This window comes from Tachypleus tridentatus, chromosome 7 (assembly GCF_004210375.1).
Source record: "Tachypleus tridentatus isolate NWPU-2018 chromosome 7, ASM421037v1, whole genome shotgun sequence".
Taxonomy (NCBI): domain Eukaryota; kingdom Metazoa; phylum Arthropoda; class Merostomata; order Xiphosura; family Limulidae; genus Tachypleus; species Tachypleus tridentatus.
In genome coordinates this window covers 16,704,105-16,724,216 of record NC_134831.1, presented here as the reverse complement: position 1 = coordinate 16,724,216, position 20,112 = coordinate 16,704,105, and the positions used below count along the sequence as shown (strand labels likewise).

The following is a 20,112-nucleotide window of genomic DNA, read 5'->3' as shown; positions in this document are numbered from 1 at the left end:
GAGTATCCAAACAAACAACATCCTAGTATTATGTTTACAATTACAGGATAAAATCACTCAAATTTATCTTTTAAAGATTCATGTATCAACAACTTTGGTTATTGTCTAGAAATAGATAGACACGTATCATAAAACAACGTAGACAGAACTATGTGGTCATGTTAACAGCTTGATGCTTATTAGATATAACGATAATGTGATAAACAGCTTATTTTATAGGTTTTATCATATTGCCAGTGACTATTATTGTTTTCATAAAGAAACAGAAAGTACTGAAAATGTGCTCTTAAAATATGCTTATTTCTCATTGCTTAATAATTCTTAGTTAAATGTGTTATGATGTGCCGAAACAGGTCATACTGCACCAGTACTCCATTAATACAAGAAGAGACAGTAACTACCCACACATTTCAGTGTATATATCTTGAAAATCATAACTGATAACTGAGATTTTGTTTCCAGATAAAAGACAGGATTAATACACCTCATTGCTACTATGTTGTTTATCACTGTGTTTGTTCTCGATGTGGACGAGATTATGTGGGATAAACCAGGCGTCGTTTAGAGTAGCGAAAAAAAATCACCTGAAGTCTAGCGCTAGTAACTTTTGGAACATTTACAAGTTTATGGGCCAAAAATGTGCCGTATCTTTTGATAAATAAAAACCCTCTGTACCAGCCGTCTCTAATTTAGCAGAAAGTAGGCAGATAGTCTTCACCACTCACCGCCAACGCTTGGGTTACTCTTTTACTAACGAATAGTGGGATAGAGTGAACCATTATAATGCTTCCGCGGCTGAAATAGCGAGTATGTTTGGTGTGACGAAGATTTGAATCCGGGACCCTCAGATAGCGAGTCGAATGTCTTAACCACCTGGCCAGGCCAGATTAAGGAGTCGGTTAGTGTTGTGACACGTTAAAAAGCGGCCGACTTTTGGTAAGGCCCCAATGAAATAAGGTGGTTAAAAATTATCAGACGGATGAACCGTCTTTCTTATCCACTCTGGAGTTTATGGAACCCTGTATGAATGCTATTCTAATTACGGAAAACAGGTGTGAAAGGGTCTTTTTGATGTGGGGTTGAGAGAGAAGTATGAAAGAAAGACGTCTAACAGAAAGAAAATAAAAGGGAGTGGAAGATATAAAAGAGGCCCATAAATCAAGATATCAGTATAGGAAGAACTAATATGTTGTCAGTAAAGAACAAAGTATAGTTCTAGGTTTATAGGTTGGTGAATTTTGTTACAAGCAGTCATTTGTATGCATTTTATTATGAGTCAGTTTCTGATAGAAATAAATAAAACACAACATTTCTTTGGTAAATTGTAGGATATGAACTTTAGCTGTTGTTTAATTATTGGCTATAATATAATAAATAAAACACAACATTTCTTTGCTAAATTGTAGGATATGAACTTTAGCTGTTGTTTAATTATTGGCTATAATATAATAAATAAAACACAACATTTCTTTGCTAAATTGTAGGATATAAACTTTAGCTGTTGTTTAATTATTGGCTATAATATAATAACTAAAACACAACATTTCTTTGCTAAATTGTAGGATATGAACTTTAGCTATTGTTTAATTATTGGCTATAATATAATAAATAAAACACAACATTTATTTGCTAAATTGTAGGATGTAAACCTCACCTATTATAACATTATATTATAACTTTCGCTTGGAAAACTTATAGGAATAAAACCCAAGTGATTACTTAGTTACTGACTTTAACGTCAATACTAAACCTCGGATCTTCATTTAAATTAATGGAAGTAATGGAAATAAAAGTTCGTAAATATGAATGCGCATAAAGACATGATAATTCAGCTGTTCGCTTAAGCCTGATTGATTTCGCCTTTGTTGAACCATTCATTCTCTTCAAGAATGCTCTATAGTCAAATATGCATCTAATTTGGTTACAATCATTGAGCGATATAACAGAAGAATTAATCTCATTGGATTTCTTGATTTTGGTCTCGTACATACACAAATATTTCCCACAGTTTACATAATCAGAGACCTTAAGAGTTACATTGTTTAATTAGTCCAAAGAAAACACATAAAATACAAACATGTAAAGACATCATGAACCCTAAAAGTTAAATTATCAAACCTTGCAAAATAAGTACTGTATTTACTCGCAAGGAAATTTTTAATCATCAGAAGATGGTTTGTGTTTAGTATACAAAAGAAATAATATCGTTGATTTTATATATATAATCTTAATTTGAGGTATTATAGGTTAATTACTTTTTAATGAAAGTGTAGTTCAAACAGTGTTTCTTTCCTTGTATGTATGTATGTTGGTGATACATTTTAAATTACTTTTGTTTTGTGACGCATCTTCGAAAGGTCTTGAGAACTGATTTACATATGCTAAGCTAATAATGAATAATTAATTGGTTATAAAACATTAAGCTAATAAAGAATAATTAGTTGGTTATAAAACGTTAAGCCACTAATGAATAACTAATTGGTTATAAGACGTTAAGCCACTAATAAATAACTAATTGGTTACAAGACGTTAAGCTACTAATAAATAATATATTGGCTATAAAAACCTGTTATAATTTACTAAATTGTTATTTCAAGTATCGAATAAATCTTGCCACAAGTGTAGTAGACTACTAAATGGTTAGTTTTACTACATTATTGAATATTTAAAGTGTAAATGCAATACTGAAATTTAAAATAAACTTGTTTAACTGTTTGTGTCGTTTATTCGCGAGAAAGAAATACGTCATGTAATTAACGTTTGATTGGAAAGAACATTTTTATTACGTCCATTTTAGTTTGTTCACTGCCATAATTTATGTGCCAAAAGCTATTATCCAGATGATTGGTTTGGTTTTTTGAAGTTCGCGAAAAGCTGGACGAGGGCTATCTGTGCTAGCCGTCTCTAATTTTGCAGTGTAAGACTAGAGGAAAGGCAACTAGTCATCGCCACCCGCCGCCAACTCTTGGGCTACTTTTTTACCAGCGAATAGTGGGATTGATCATCACATTATAATATCCCCAAGGCTAAAAGGGCGAGTATGTGTGATGTGACAGTAATTCGAACCTTCGACTCTCGGATTATGAGTCGAGTGCCTTACCCACCTGGCCATGCCGGGCCATGTCCAGAGAAATGTTGTCTTTATGATCTTATGATGGGCGCATGCTCTTTCAAGAGCAGATTAGTACAAGTAGCATCAGCTTAATCAACACCTTTAGGGTTTTGTTATTTAATTTTCTGACTCTTAAATCTTGCTTCTTGTTGAAATTGCATACCAGAGGTTTCTCTTACTATTATTATCAAAAGCTACGTCACATGTTTGGTCCACAAACTTGTAGATGTTCCAAAAGTTACTAGCACTAGGTTTCAGGTGATTTTTTTTTCGCTGCTCTAAACGACGCCTGGTTTATCCCACATAATCTCGTCCACATCGAGAACAAACACAGTGATAAACAACATAGTAGCAATGAGGTGTATTAATCCTGTCTTTTATCTGGAAACAAAATCTCAGTTATCAGTTATGATTTTCAAGATATATACACTGAAATGTGTGGGTAGTTACTGTCTCTTCTTGTATTAATGGAGGACTGGTGCAGTATGACCTGTTTAGGCACATCATAACACATTTAACTAAGAATTATTAAGCAATGAGAAATAAGCATATTTTAAGAACACATTTTCAGTACTTTCTGTTTCTTTATGAAAACAATAATAGTCACTGGCAATATGATAAAACCTATAAAATAAGCTGTTTATCACATTATCGTTATATCTAATAAGCATCAAGCTGTTAACATGACTACATAGTTCTGTCTACGTTGTTTTATGATACGTGTCTATCTATTTCTAGACAATAACCAAAGTTGTTGATACATGAATCTATAAAAGATAAATTTGAGTGATTTTATCCTGTAATTGTAAACATAATACTAGGATGTTGTTTGTTTGGATACTCTAAAATTAAATTAACATGTTCTTTATCCTTAATACTGTTTATGATGGCAATTGTGTGAAACAGTGTGTTTATGTGATTTTGTCTGCTAAATTTCACAGAAGAGAAATAGCTATTCTATCCAAATATCCATTCGTTGTGAGGCTGGTTTTACTCATGAATCGTTTGGACTGTGGCGGTAAGTTTTGCTGTTTATTTATTACACCTGCAATAATTCCTCATTTTCTCTTGATATTTATTAAACACACCATAAGGTGTTTTTCAGTTGATAGTAAATTTTCCCTCAAATGTTATTGATCCTGACAACTCCTTTTGTTTTAGTTTAAATACACTATTATATAGTTTATGATACTGTTGTAAAGAATGGATGAACACAGTTGATAGCTGTAAGATAATACGAGGGTTTTTTAACTGCACACAGGTAGCTCAGGATGGATATCAGTTACCTGACGTTCTCTCTTGGACGTTCTCTACCTTTCCTTATCATTTGTTACAAAGCAAGGTTATCAGATCTTTCCATTTGATTTCTTTCCTTCTCATGTGATTCATTTTATCGTATAAGTTTTCAAACATGTTTTATCGTTCCTCTGAAGATAAAGACACAAAATTCTGTTATTTATTTGTTGTTTCTTTCTTTAATATCACCACAGTCTGTTTTCTTTCACCAGGAAAACGTCAAATAGTTTAGAACTTCAGTTGGAATTCTTGTCTGGGGCTTATAATAAACAACTTCTGATTTATGTTCTGTTCAAGCTCTGTTCTGCTTGATATTGAGTGCTATATAAAAAGTTTTGAGAAGTGTTTTGTCATCAGACGTACTACACTCGAGGCTATATTATTTGTTGGTTCAATCCCAGGTTTACATGTAGTATGAACTTAACATTTACTTTTTATGCCTCGTAAGTAAGTTTGTATTCTATTTTCTGTTTTTTGTATTTTTAGTGATGGTATAGATTAGATTTATGATTTGGTTTGAATTTTCGCAAAGCTGCACGAGGGCCATCTTTGCCAGCCCTCCCTAATTTAGTACTGAAAGGCTTGAGGGAAGGTAACTAGTCGTCACCACCTACCGCTAACTTTTGGTCCACTCTTTTACCAACGAATAGTGGGACTGACCATTGCATTATAACGCCTTACGACTGAAAGGGTGAAATTGTTGAGTGTGAGCGGGATTCGAACCTTTAACTCTCAGATTGCGAGAAATGCGCCTTAGCCACTTGGTGTATTAAGTAAATTGTTTACTGTATCACCTATTTACTTCTATTAGTTGTTTATTTTGATGATTATTTTTCATTGTTAACTTAGTGTTTGGATTTAGTTTAACCCTAATATCTTAAGCTAGGCGATTTGTGTGGTATATTATTGGGATTATGGCCAAAATACCGTTAACAGCGAAAATTCTTAAAATATAAATCAACTCATTATAGCAACTTTAAGTTTTTATGTTATGACATAGCATATCTCTAGTTTTCAAGTATAATACGTTAATTACATTACCTATCGGAATAATTTATTGTACCGATCTAAGTAGATAGCTTGATTTAATAAAAAAAGTATTTATAATTTCAAGAGGTTTTTTTGTCAGAGATTTTGGCCTTTTAACTTTTTTGTATTTCTCCTGTAGGTAAATTATGTACACTTTATTTTTATAATAAGAGTTGACATTCCTAAACATAGTTTTTTTCTACTTAGTTATGAAAGGTCTTGAGGTTTCAAGCACTGTGTCTGCAGTCTAATAATTTTCAAGTTAACCAATCATCTCTCGTATATCTAACTTGTGTGTTTCACAAACTGAGATATTCTCGGCTTATGTAAGACACATAAGAGAATTTATTTTTTAAATCCGAATGTCCGAGCCTCAAATGTTTTAATTATAATAATAATAATAGTATTTTTCCATGGATTACCATTTTCTTTAACAAATTTCTGGCAACTTTAGATTGAGGCTCTAAAACTACTGATTACATTACGAACATTAAACAGAACATTAGTTTTTCTTAACAACAGTTAAGGTGATCAATCCAATGTTCCGTGTATTGAACATAAAACAGAAGAAGTTAAAGAAAATACTGTTATGTACAGAGTATGGAAATATCTCCATTTCTTTGATACTGCAGTTAATTTATCTATGACTGCTGTACAGTAATTATTTAAGAATGACGACAAAGATTGCCATAAGTCACTGTACGTTTAGTTGTTTTCTTCTCTCTTTACGAGTCGTTAGGGTACATCTCTGATGCCTCTGTTATGGCATCGGTACACAGTACGAGTTTAATGAAGTGGTTGTAACTACATTATTGAATATATCCAGAATTCGACTAAAACCAATGTTCTATATTGGTTATCTAATGCGATGACCAAGCTCTATAAATGTTGGTCATCACCACTCTTCTGTGTCTATTAAGTTCATACCTGTGTCCAAAAAATGGCGTCTTTGGTTTTACCAGTGCAAATTTGATACATTATCGTTTTTAACTATCGAGCTATAATAGTGAACAGCTGTTGAACAAATCGTACATGGTTCTCAAAGATGTCAGCATAGTAGAACACACCACGAATGTACAGCAAGTAACGAAGGTCATTGAATGTGTACTTGTTATTGAAGGATATTCAGTGCATCTCAACTCTTAAAAAACAGACATCATATTAAAATCATCCATCCATTCTCTTGTATGATTGAGATTTTATAAAAGCAGAAATTTGGAGTTAAAATTTTCAGTAATCAAACAAATTATAAAAAGCAAAACTATTTTGCTCCTGTTGTTAGGTTCAATTAGTTTCAATACACCTACATTGTTAGGTGTAAGATTTCATGGAAGTCAATACAGAGGCTCGAATTATAAATTCTTTATAAACTAATTACAAATAACTGCTCAGTATCTGGACAGTTTGCCAGTCTTTCTTTCTGTATTCTGTATTTTAGATTAGCTTAAATGAAGTGGCCATGTGTAATCGGTTCCATTTGCCCATTAACGGAATTGTTCACAATATATTCAATAACGTTATGTAATCTAAATTTTTATTCAAAGTCAACAGTGAATTGTATTCTTGGATATTGACTGTTCAAGTTTTTAAAAGTATGTTAATATGTTACTATGACCATAAAATGGCAAATATGCAATCAATATATCTTCAGTGATAAGACTACTAATATACCGATTAGCATTCTGGCCTAGACCCGGCATGGCCAGGTAGGTTAAGGCGTGCGACTCGTAATCTGAGGGTCGCGGGTTTGCATCCCCGTCGCACCAAACATGCTCGCCTTTTTAGTCGTGGGGGCGTTATATGTAATGGTCAATCCCACTATTCGTTAGTAAAAGAGTACTCCAAGAGTTGACGATGGGTGGTGATGACTAGCTGCCTTCCCTCTAGTCTTACACCGCAAAATTAGGGACGGATAGCGCACATAGCCCTCGAGTGGCTTTGCGCGAAATTCAAAATAAAACAAACAAGCATTCTGATCACTGATCTCACGATACTCGAAAATTAGTTCCCGGTCATATGTTCAGATTTCATGCTAATCCCATCAATCTGATGTTAAGTGAGAATATTAAACATAAAATGCTATTTTGTAAGTGCAAAAATCTTCAAAAAACAAAGTAATTTACAATACTGGAAAAAGAAAATATAAACTCAGTACATAAACTTATGATTTTATGCCAAAGGATCGCGAAGTAGAAATAATATACATTAATCATGGCGCATACAGTGAAACCTTAAATTCTGTGCAAAGTTTTAAAACTGGAAGCAACTTTTACTCGTAGATTAAATGTCCGTCTGCCGTTATAGAAAATTTCAAATATTCATGGAAACCCCAATAGGCCCGGCACGAACAGATGGGTTAAGGCGTTCAAATACCAGTCGCACCAAACATGCTCGCCTTTTCAGCCGTTGGGTTGCTATAATGTAACGATCAATTCCACTATTCGTTGGTAAAAGAGTAGCCCAAGCGTTAGCGTTGGATGGTGGTGACTAGCTGCCTTCTCTTTAGTCTTACACTGCTAAATTATGGACGGCCAGTGCAGATAGCCCTCTGTAGTTTTGCGAAAAAAAAAACGCAAACAGAAACCCCAATAAATTACAAATACGTTATTTGTCTAAGACTCCTGGTTTACAGTTTGTATGCAAAAAACTTATGCAAAATCCCTTATCTCCGAGATTAATCGTAATGTTGTTGCAATTATGGTTTCATCTTTCATCTTTCCTTATCATTTGCTACTCCTCAGTTAGTTTCCCTTCCCTGAGATTAGTTGTAAGTCCCTCATTAAGTTTTATTATCCATGTTTTTTGTAAATAATTGTACTCAATTTTTTACACATTTCTTCAAGAATAATTTTTCTATCGGTAGGCCACATATGTTTCATTTTGCTTATGCATACAATAATTCCAACATAAAACTTTCTAAGCAAGACTTATAATTTGACAAGAAAGAGAATAGACAGCTTTGCTGATTCAAGTCGGCTTTATAGTTCTAATTACAACTAAATACACAATATCATATTAATATTGTTAGGTTTATGTATTTAAAGGCAGTAGTACTACCACGTTTCTCTAAGTAAATAAATATTCACATTCATACAAACCACACTGAAAGCTCTTGTGGGAAGTTTCAATAGAAGCAAGATGAAGACACCAACGTTTGAACACGGACAATACTTTATTTGTAAGAAGTTAAAAGCGAAATGTTGAGCGTATTCCACCGAAACAAGCACAGTTTTTAGTGCACGCTTTTTTTTCTGTTTCTAGCTGTAAACAAGTAGATTATTGCACACGTCGAAACGTCAGTATTGCCACCTTATTTTTGTTTATATACTCACAGGCCGGAAAGAAATAAAAAACAACCTTTTATAACAGAAATAAAATTATATTAAAATAGTGTTGAAGAGAAGGGCATGGCTGGTATAATAATTTGTATAGAAGGGTGTTTATACTGTGACAGTCGATTCTGTTACCCAGCGTTTATTATGTTATATTAAAATTATTTTTTAATACACAAATTAACAAGTCACAGCCATTATAAAGATACGGTAGAAATGCATGTATTAGGAGTACGTTCACTGCTTGGTGTTTCATGATATTCTGCCAACAAAAGTTAATCGTATTTGGAAAGGTATGTAACAGTCTTTATAACGCAAGCTTTTCATATACTCTGATAATATAAGGGTGTGTTCAGACCGAGAATATAGAATTCCCAAGACGAGAATATCCCTTGTACGTACAGATATTAAAAACAAAGCAATATAGATAAACTTGGGGTACCAAGACCATCCAGAAGGACACTTGCAACAAGTCGTACCCCACTGTGGTAAGAAAAGTGCAGCGTCTTGTAAAAGATAGAATCCACGAGCATAAAGATAATTGACAGAAGCCATCTACATGCTCCAGACAAGGGTGCGTAACATAATGAAGAAGGGCACCTGTCCAGAAATGAGGCCAACAAGGTATAAATTTATAAAAGTATGGTTTATCGTCAAATATTTTTTTCAACTGTCGTATACTCCAGTCACACAGAGAAAAGAAACAGGTATACCATACCAAAACATAACTACAACCAGTCCTATATGAATTCCTGTGCAATCAGACTGTTGAAACGTACGTTAAAAAACCATTTTCTTCATACAGTCGCTGGCTTTTGAAAGCAGCTAGATGGTAGTGGTGAACTTTTGACACGACAATAGTTTGAGATAGACTTTAATAATAGGAAGTATGCTGCAAGGATTCTGTGAATTTGTACTGCCATCTGGTAAGGCACGACCAATCATGGTGACCTGGGCTTCAATCACGTACTGAGGGTCTTAATCGTTTTAACGTAACGCACATAACATTAGTATTAGATTAAGAGTAGTTATAGCTGTTGAATGTTACTGAAAGAACCCTAATTCTCTGTTCAGTTGTTCTAAATTAGGTCTGAGCCTTTGAAATCTTTGACCTGGCTATTGCTTAAAATATCATTTAGGTTGATAAGACTGACATCTTCAGGTTTACTTATTATTGGTTCAATAATTTTTGTTTCGTTCATTGTCATGAATAATAATTACCAGTATAAGTCAACCGCTAGTCTTTCAAAGAGTTTGCTGTATTATAAACATGATTAGGGGAGGTAATAAACTATTTTACGATATGAAAGTCTGAAATTCCAGATCTTTTGAAAGCAGTTAGTTAATGGTAGGTAACATTAAAATTGTCACATTTCACTGAAGTTTACATTTTAAATCACATCGTTATTCATACGAAACGTCTAAATTACCCACGTATTTTAATTACATAGAGGTATTTTCAGAGCTTAACATATAAACTTTAAATGAAACAAAATATTTTATGAGCACGAGGGTAAAAGCGAGCTATAGGATAGTCGTTTATGCAAATCAACATTAAATACCGGATACTATACAAACATTCATCATGGAACGTTCAAGTTTTCCTTAAAAATGAAATCTTTTTATTCAGTTGTAGCACAATAAATGAAATTTACAGATGCGTTTTTTTTTTTTAATTTTGCTCAAAGCTACACGAGGGTTATATGTACTAGCCGTACCTAATTTTGCAGTGTAAAACTGGAGAGAAGGCAGCTAGTCATCACCACCTACCGCCAAATCTTGTGCTACGTTTTTACTCAGGAATAGTGGGATTGACCGTGACTTTATAACGCCCTCATGGCTCAAAGAGCGAACATGTTTGGTGTGACGGGTATTCGAACCCTTGACCCTCAGATTGAGAGTTGAATGTTTTAACTACATATACACGTATGAAACGCTTTATTATGTAGTTAGAAGTGTTTAGGCAAATTAAATAACTAGAAAAAGATCGAAACGGCATTTTTCAAGAAAGTTGCAATCCCAGTCATACCCTCAGGAAGAAAATATTTCAACAAATCTGAATGAATGGTATGAGCCGTTTACAGTCAATAAGGATTTCTACATGTACAAAGGCAAGGAATCAGTTGTAAATATTTAGCAATAAATCAAAATATACCTCTGAAAAAAATATATGATGGACAGTACACGAAAGGTTGTCTAGGCGGGGGCTATCCTGGAAGTGACAGCTTGATCAAACTTTCTATCTCCAGCTGTCTAGTTACCAGGCACAAAATTAAACTTTATATCTTAAGATACACAATTGGTTAAAACCATTCATGTCAGTTTTTCTGAACTGGCTTTCAGCACTAAAAGCTTCTAGCTGTCGTACCCAGGTGCTTTTAGTGTTGTGTTAGGACTAAGGACAGGGTTACAATTAGCTGTAGAGATGGAAGACGTAAATAAATAATTTTCATATGTATTCGATGCGAAGCTGAAAAATAATGTAGTTGTAAAGACGAGATAAAATTGCGATTTTTGTACTTAAATTACTCAGTCATGAAGCCTTTCTCGATTTACAAACAATAAATTAATATTTATATAAATGTCGGTAGTATTGTGTTAATTTCCTCTGTGATATAGAGCAAACACAAAATGACCAATGGAATTAGTTTTCTGATAATTTACCAAATATTTATGGCGATAATCTCCACTGAAGATTAATTTTTACTCGGGTTATTTTAACCTTCAATTAAGTTAGAAATTGTGTTTAATAATGTGTGTTTGTTATAACTATCACGGTTTTTTCGTTGAATTTCTTGGCGGATTTCAGCACCATGGAATTTAGAATTAAATAAATACTTGTGTTTGATTAAATATAAATAAAAGTAACTTTATCAGGTTTCGACATGATTAACTCAACCACCATATAAACATGAATTCGTCAAATTTGAAAAGAACACACTAAGTGTTAATAGAATTCTCAAGCTTTTAATAAGAGATAATGGTGCTTTAATCGTCTAAGTTCTTTGTATTTGAATAGAGTAGCATAATAAAAAAATACGTTTTCCAGATTTTAAACTAACTGACCAAACACCTTATTCTGTGAGGTTAAACAGTTATCAAGGCCCCTTCCATTAACTTTTATGCCATAGAATATTAGTAGTTTTGACCTTAGGAAATTTGAAAAAAATATCTCTGACAGTTCGACTAGTTTTAGCTCTGAGAGAATTAGTTTGCCTAAGCCTAAATTGTTGTTTTAGAATGACATGCAATACAAAATAGACACTTTAAAAATTATATGGAAAATTGTGTTATTGTGTATAATCTAAAAGCACCTTGACAAATATTATCTCGAAATTTTGTTGTTTGTTTTGAATTTCGCGCAAAGATACTCAAAGGCTATTGCGCTAGCTGTCCCTAATTTAGCAGTGTAAGAATATAGATAAGCAAGCAAGTCGTTACCACCCACTGCAAACTCATGAGCTATTCTTTTGCCAATGAAAAGTGGAATTGACCGTGACTTTATAACGCTCCCACAGCTGAAAGGACGAGCATGTCTGGCGTGACATGGATTCGAACCCGAGACCCTCAGATCAGGAGAACGAGCGCCCCTCTAGCCATCTGGCTATGGAAGGTAAAGTAAACGGAAGAGCCATATTTGTTGGTTAGGGTACTCGACTCACAGTTTGTGGGTCGCGAATTGAATTCCGTCGTGTTGCCCATACTCACTCTATGCGTCATGGGTTGTTATGATATGGAGGTTAATCGTTCTATTGTTGATAAATAGTAGCCCAAGGATCAGTGGTAGCTAGTGTTAAATTCCTGCTTTCCCTCTGGTCAATTACTTTAAAATTATAGACTGCTAGCACAGATAGTCCTAAAGTAACTTTGAGCGGAATTCATCAAACGAACAAACAGCTATATTTTTAGATAACAGAGGATAGCTCTTAATTTTTTTTAAAACAATGGAAAGAGTATATCTTGACGCAATAGGAGGGCGTATTACGTATTTTAATTTGAAACGTTAAGGAATAGAAGCAACAAAAGAAAACATCATATTTTAATGTAGTAAAATAATCACACTAGTTATGAAACTAAGAGAAAAATATGTTTTGACGCAATAAAAAAAGTGTAATATTTTGATACAGACAAAATGAAGCATTATATTGATAGTATATAAGAAAGTAATAAAGTTGAAGACAGCATATAAATGGAAGTACCTGATTTTGATGCCCTAAAACAAAATGAACAGTTCTGACACTTTCAAAGAAAAATTTTAAATGCAATGTTGGAAACAGAAAAATTGTGTTCTTATGTTGTTAGGAGAAAAAACTATATTTTAATGTTTTTGCAAAAGCATTATTTTGATATATTATGATGAAAGCTTATAATCTGTCAGAGGGAAAAGAAACTGTGTACGTTGGCGTGGCAAAGAGAAACCTCACATCTGAATTTACCAAAGATAAGAAAGAGAAGTCATGAACAAGCTACAAATATATGGTAGTAATGTAAATCAAATTAAGTATTGTATTTTAATACAGCTTGTAAAAGTCGTATCTGGCGAAGGGTGGGAAACCCTCCATAAAAACAATCATTAACATCAGTGAGATAAGTCACAATCGAGGATAAACAGTAATTATCCTCCTTGTAACTTACGTGATACCTAAGTACCAATAAATGTAACATATGTGAGGATAAACACTTGCTTGTTTTGTATTTTTAGCATAACATACAGGAACTCGTTTGAACAACAAGAATTATACATGGTACTAAAATTAATTCTTAATACCACTGAGAACAATTAAGATGGTCTAATAACGAAACGCTTCCTGCTTATTACTATCATAAAATCTTCTGGTTATTATTGCAATTCGCGAAGACTTGTGAAAAAGACTAGAAACATTAAAGGCTTCGCAAGTATTCTCCATTACTAAAAGCCATCTAACGTCAATTACCCAAGTAGTAATGTATACTGGTTAGCTAATTAAATAACATCAGTAAGCAATAACTACACTCATAAAGCTGTCCATAGACACAAAGAAACACCTGACAGTAGTGAGATATATGGCTTTGAAGCAGTGAAAGAGCACCTTTGGATTCAGAAATAATTTGTTACATATATCTTTAGTACATTGCGTTGGTATGCATTTACATCAATGGAATATTATGAAGTAGGTTAAGGCTTACAAAACACAGTTATGAAACGTTTGCCTCATATTTTAGCAATGTAAGTGCATTTCCATCAATGTTTATGATATTTTTGAAGTTCTCAGCTCTCAAAGCAAATCTACAGACAACAGAAACAGAATATTGAAAAAATAAAATGTGTACTTTTTCCCGAACTAGAATCAATAGAAAAGATGGAGTGTGTTCATATAAGTTTGTCGTGGTTGATTATTGAAGGATATAGCACAACCCAGACTATATCAAAATTAAACCTCTGATCTTCCTAACTAGTGAACAGAAGTCCTTTGATAAACGGGTTTTTTTAGTAAAAATAATGGAAATCTGATGAAGGGCTTCTTGCCGAAACGTTTTCGTGTTCGTCAATAAAATTATTTTAATTAGACGAGTTTTTTACCGTAATTGTACACTTTGTAATTTCCTCGCCCGCTCATTTCTTTTATTACAAGTAGAAAGATTTAACGACACTTTAAAAGATCATTATGCGAATTGTGGCCATTGCTTAATTAATATTTGATTCATTGCACGTTTCTGACTATCCGATAATTAAATGTTATCACAAATAAACGTATTTCCAGATATATGCTACAGACCTTTACCAAGAAGGATGTTTGTGAAGCAAGACTTTTAAACAATGTGGAGCCAAAATTCACAAAATTTCAAAGAAGGACGTTTTCGACGCTCTTTATGAAGTCGTAAAAAAGTAAACTCGCACACTGCAAAGTGTTTAGAAGAGCAAATACCTCTGAAACCATTCCCTAATCAGTGGTCTGCAAAGTAGAGATTGTGGTTATTAAAGATAACCCATTCATACAAAGTAGGCCTCGGCATGGTCAGGTGGTTAAGGCACTTGACTCGTAATCTGAGGGTCGCGGGCTTGAATCCCCGTCACACCAAATATGTTCGCCCTTCCAGCCATGGGGGCGTTATAAAGTGACGATCAATCCCACTATTCCTTGGTAAAAGACTAGCCCAAGAGTTGGCGGTGGGTGGTGATGACTAGCTGCCTTCCTTCTAGTTTTACATTGCTAAATTCGGGATGGTTAGTGCAGATAGCCCTATTGTAGCTTTGCGCGAAATTAAAAAAACAAAGAAACAGATCTTGAGTTATTTTCATGAGCATGATGGCGGTAGAAACTGTAATTATAGCAATCCCATTCGGTCACTTACTTTTTGCAATTTGGCTTAAAAATACCTTTTTTTTGGCTTGCTAAACGTCATTAATACTAACGAAACACCCTCTTACAGCAGATGGTTTGTGAAAATTCTGCCTGGTCTAAAACATTCACAGGAGCTTATTACAATGGAAATTGCGAAACTACTCATTGGCTCGTAACCTAGACTGACAGACCGAGTACTACTTAAAGGTGTACAAACTGCTTAAAAGAATAGAACGAGATCTTGGACATCGTTGATATAAAACCCAAACTTCTTTCCAAAAAATTTTTCTGATATTCAATTATGAACGTAAGATATTTTTGTCAATAAAAAGAAAACTTTATCTTGCGATAAACAATAACAGATGCTGAGAAAATACAAGTACGCGTGCCTTTAGAACCTTTCACACAAGAAAGTGATTCTAACGTGCAATAAAACGAATATATTAATGTCCAACTGCATGGAACAAAAATACATTGTTTAGAAAATGTTAAATGTTAGATCTTAAGAATTGTAATATATGTGATAAAACTGAGTTAATTTCTTTTAAACTGTCGAAAGATTGCTCAACTTAATACTGGTCTATTTCACAACAAACCCATTGGTCAGTAGTAGACAGCCAGTTAGTCATGATATTTTCATAATACAAATAGTTCAGCAACTTACAAATACATTACAAACAGAAGCAAATTTTTCACTGTAGCAGGTCACGTTCTACATAGTAATTGCTTGTCCACTTCAGATGAGTGAGAAGAAAGAACATCCAGATATGAGAATAATACATTTTAGGACTGAGCTTGGAGTGAATATCATATTACATCATACTACAATACATGAATACATGTTTATTACATCATACTACAATACATGAATACATGTTTATTACATCATACTACAATAATTGTTTATATACATAAGTATTGGAGTTTGAACCTAATCTGTACATACATTCTTTCGACCACAGACATGAAACAATCACAGAAATATGTCAAAGCAATGTCATTTCGCAGTAATATTTATTTATATGAAAATCCTAACTCATCAATTACTCAGTTGAATAGCATCTACAGATCGTTTGCATAAGCCTACCCTTAGTTCTTGGAATTTCAGGTGAGATCAAAGTCTGAAAATATAAAAAAAAGTGTTGGTATCTAGAGTTAATAAACTTGAAAAAACAATGCTCATCAAATACTTCCTTATACAGGAATATACAATGTTTTTCTGATGTAGAATCTCAGTTGAACATATGCAATTACAGAAAAGTCGCGGGTTGATATGACTACACCAGTTAGGTACTTTAACCCTAATCGTATAGGTTCGTTAAAGTATATAAGATCAATACATTCTCATTTAGAGCAACAAATTTTCTCGTCGGTTATAAAATTTTCATGTTAAGGCTAACATAAAAGTTCATAATGTGCAAATGTATGATTTATATCGAATAAATTTATTCCTTCGTATGTTGCGTTGAACTGCCTCAGTAACACTGTTTTGCATTACATTGTTGTCTTTAACAACCTACAATAGCTATAGATACAAGCGTTAACAAAGAAGACTATTATTTCTTCTATGAGTAAATCATAGCTCGTTTTTGAAAAATATATTAATGCTTAAACATATAAATTGACGTTGTTTGTATTAGTACAAGCTGTAAGACAAAAAACAAGAACAAATAAATAAGCTGAGAGGAACACGAAAGAAATGTACAGACATGAATCATGCTCGTTGTGTAAATAAATCCCCAAGTAAAGTTCCCCTTTAGAAGATACAGATATATTTATCAAGATACGAGAAATAAAAGATATAAGATTCCAAGTCCTATACGTTATCAGAAATTTGATCAACAGTCTGTGTTTGCACAGTTTATGGTTATTATATGGCCCTACCTGGGTTAGTATTTGCTTCCAATTCCTTTCTAATCCCTTCTGGTTCCATTATTTGATTGTAACCCACACTTATCACTTGTCAATAAAAGGGGGCGCACTATGACGTAAAGAGAATATAACACTATAGATATACTACTGCTTACGTAATATAACAATGTGAATAAACATTAGGCCTACATGCGTAATTGCTTTCACGCTTAATTTTCGAAATGAGGGCTGCAACTATATAAAACGCGTTTATATAGAACCTGGGTGAAAGAAGAGAAGGTAAAATCGAACTTAATTTTGAAAGTTGCTAGCATTATCGTATGATTTGTGCCTTACGAATATTAAGTGAATGAGATCTCTGTGTTTGAAAAATCGTCCATCTTACATAGTTTTATTGACAAAACTACAGCAATAAGACACAACCTCAAATAAGTGCCTTCATTATTGTCATAAATTGTTATAGTATTGGGTTCCCACAAGCGGTTTTTACCTGTTTTCAAACATTTTGGAGTAAAATTAAAATATGAACAAACTACACACTACTTAATATATGGTAAATTTCTTCTTTTCCTATGACACTATAAAATGGTAGCAAATTGTTTAGTTATTTTAATATTAACGGCGACAAAATTCTATCACCAATATTCAGCACAATAATGAAACTTACTTCAAAACATTGTTAAAGGATGGAAATGGTTGATACCTGCTGCAGTCGTTTTCACTGGATTATTAAACCATAAGGGTTATTAAACAAAGATTTTATGATTCGTATATGAGAAGGATAAAAACTTTATAGCACGTTTTAGTAATTGCGATGATTAAGATAATTGGAAACACGAATAACAACAAGAAAGAGATAATTATCTATTGGCAACAACATTAAAAATATTATTATTTTTAATTACTTATTAACATGTCTTCGAACGGTACCGAGCACTGAACTCCCACGTTACTCATGAAATGGTTTTTATTTTACTTCTGTAATCAGATGCGTCTTTGGGTTTTGGTGATGGAAACTATAATTTAAAGGCGTATTAAGCAATTTGCCTCTTATTTGTCAATTTAAAGATTGCTTAATTATAGACCACCATAGAGAGATCGTTAAATCACTTCTTTCGCAATACAATGTACTTTATAACTACCAGTTTAATTTCGAATCTCATATTTTAAAGTTCAAAGTTCAGAAACTTGCTAATGACTCTCTAAGTGACCTTTCTGATAAATCAGGCAGTTGGTATAGGAGTAGACTAATTTGATGATCGTGTGAATACAGATCTATACAGTAGCACTTCGTTGACACCAACTCACATTATGGTTTGGGTTTCATGCATGTTACCATGTCTATTTCTTGTAAGAACCCGGCATGGCCAGGTGGTTAAGGCACTCGACTTGTAATCTGAGGGTTGCGGGTTCGAATTCCCGTCACGTCAAACATGCTCACCCTTTCAACTGTGAATGCGAAATAATGTGACGGTAAATCCCATTATTCGTTGGTAAAAGACTAATCTAAGAGTTGGCGGTGAGTGGTGATGAATAGCCACCTTCTCTCTAGTCGTACACTGTTAAATTAGAGACGGTTAGCGCAGATAGCCCTCGTTTAGTTTTGTGCAAAATTATAAACAAACAAATAATTTCTTGTAATACTTTAGGTGAAATGTTTAATTAATCGTTGAATTATTAATCTCATAATTCCAGTCAAAGGGTTTATCTGTTTCTTTGATCTGATTGTTGATTCTTGTGAGTGAGTTTGAATTGTAAACTTAAAATGTTCTTCGTTTTTGTTTTTTTTTGCAGTTGATGATTAAGGTCACTAATCTCAAAATGGTTAAAAGACACTAAATAGTTAAAAATACCAGATTTTAAATAGTTAAGTTTACTTTACTCTAGATGTTTTTATTCAGTCTGTTGGTGTTCGATATTCTAATTAAGTTTTTGAGTGGTTTGTGCAATTCAAAACATTTTTAGTTGTCTTTCCAATAAAGTAGTGTGCTTTTCTTCTGGGAAGTCATTACTATCATTAGGTTTTGAATTAGTTCCTTCCATTTGTTTCATGTTTCGTGTTTTCTGTGTTCTAATTAACTTATGATTGCTGTCCTGAATATATAATGTTAGAGAAAACACAACAATAGGTTTTTTACATATTTATCCAGTTTTCACAACTGAGAGCAATCTTCTATTAACAGGTTTAAAACATTCTGGTTTACTATGAACTACTAAAATAAATTTCATATATTAGCCAATTGACTAATGCACGAGACAGAAAAGTTACATATTGGTTTCTTAATTTGTGCTAAGTATCCGCTAGGATAAATACCAGGATAAAGCACAAGACAGACAATCAATAGCCTTTTGCAATAAAGTCAAATTCTATTATGATATTCCATTTTAGTTAAGCTTAAGTATTTTGTGTGTCAAGTAAATTCCACAGAAACCGACGGTTGGTCTCAAAATTAATCTAAACTAATTCAGAGATTTATTTAAATAGTGTTTTTAGCCTTGTTTGCATTTCAGTGTTCGCATATATCCTCCATATTAGTTTTGGAAACAATTGTATCATCAACATACCTGTACCAGTGTAATGATGGGTGTTAGGCTGAATTGATCGTTTGAGATTCAATCTGTATTGTGACACATCTATTGAAGCACTAAGTTCATCTGCGAACGCGAAAAAACTAACCAAATCGCATTTCTTAACCTCAAGATCACAATAACCGATAAACAATTCAAAACAGAAATCCACAAAAAAATTACTCATTCTGGATTATACATTCCCTGGGACTCAGCACATCAAACAAAACAAAAACTCAACATGTTAAGAAACCAAATAAACACAACCACAAAACTATGTTCACCTGATAAAATTAACGATGAAATAAACAAAATAAAACAACACTTCATGAACATCAACAAATTTTCTCAGAAAAACCGTTGAAAAAATTATACGCAAACACATAGACCAACAACAAACAAACACCAATAAATTCCAAGATACAAAAGACTACAAGACCTTACACTGCTACATACCATATGTTCCCGACATCAGCGAAACAGTTACTAACATTTATAAAAAAACACAACATTCCAGTAAACACCAAATTTATTCAAAAACCAGGTACAAAGCTAAAGACTATATTATGTAAAAACTACA

At 33.2% G+C, this 20,112-nt stretch overlaps 1 protein-coding gene across 2 annotated transcripts in view; it reads left to right on the top strand.

Annotated features, from left to right (window-relative positions):
• Positions 1 to 20,112, top strand: part of LOC143255206 (GTP-binding protein Di-Ras2-like) — a 46,121-nt gene that overhangs the window by 19,654 nt on the left and 6,355 nt on the right. Inside the window, exon 2 of one of the 2 annotated variants that reach the window (XM_076510497.1) lies at positions 4,054 to 4,130. The exons of the other annotated variant lie outside the window; for it this stretch is intronic. The gene's annotated coding sequence lies outside the window, so the exon portion shown is untranslated. The remainder of the gene's footprint in view (positions 1 to 4,053; positions 4,131 to 20,112) is intronic. 2 annotated transcript variants of the gene reach the window in all.